Source organism: Limulus polyphemus, unplaced genomic scaffold, assembly GCF_000517525.1.
Source record: "Limulus polyphemus unplaced genomic scaffold, Limulus_polyphemus-2.1.2 Scaffold15045, whole genome shotgun sequence".
NCBI lineage: Eukaryota > Metazoa > Arthropoda > Merostomata > Xiphosura > Limulidae > Limulus > Limulus polyphemus.
In genome coordinates this window covers 4,841-5,849 of record NW_013680655.1, presented here as the reverse complement: position 1 = coordinate 5,849, position 1,009 = coordinate 4,841, and positions in this window count along the sequence as shown.

The window sequence follows — 1,009 nt, the reverse complement described above, 5'->3', positions numbered from 1 at the left end:
ATGTTCTTTAATGACTAGCTGTTACGATCTGATATATTTAATGTCCAGATCTTGGATGTATAATATAGAAAATAAATATGTATGTAAATACCACATTTTCAAAACTTTGTTTCAACATATAGATGAAACATGAACGTTTCACCTGTTAATTATCAATCCAATTACCAATGTTTAAACTATAAAATAAACTGTTCCATTTAGTTTTGAGTGCCCTCTTAAGTGACTCAATGGTAAATTTCATGGCTTATAACGTTAAAAACTAGATTTCAATACCCGCAGTAGGCAGAGCTCAGGTGGCCCATTGAGTAGTTTTGTGCTTAACATCAACAAAACTAAATATTCTTGAGAATATTTTTAAAATATCGGATATAGACTATTTACGTAAGAAAGTGTTTAATAATTTTAGCTCCTCGGTAAGTCAGCGATAAATTTATGGACTTACGACTCTAAATTTGGGATTCGATTTCTCGTGGTAGATTCAGCGAAGATAATCTATTGTATAGCATTGCGCTAAAAACAAACAAACAAAACCAGTAATTTAAACTGTGTAAAATTATCACACTCGCAAATACACTTCATAAATGCGAAAGTATAAATTTATTATGTGAATATTTCAACATATTATTACCCATAAAACACCTGTTGCTTTTAGGTATAAATTGTAATGTCCAATGGGGTCGTGAAGATGAGAAATTTTGAAAGTATAATTAATTTATTTTATGAATAAAAATATTCCATATAATAATTAAAAATATTTTCCTTACATTAGAATGTGTAGGTTGTACAGTAGTTGTAGTTATGTTTACTTTACGCTTTATTATAAGTAGGCCTACCTGGTTTCGAGTTGTAGTTGTGTTTAAATCTATGTTTTATTGTAAGTAGGCCTAACTACACAGCGTGGTCACAAGTAAATAGACACCACCTTTTCAGAAAAAATGAAAATGTTCAGTCATATTCACATGAATTGATATATTTATAATTTAATTAATATCCAGTAGATCTTCCTTTC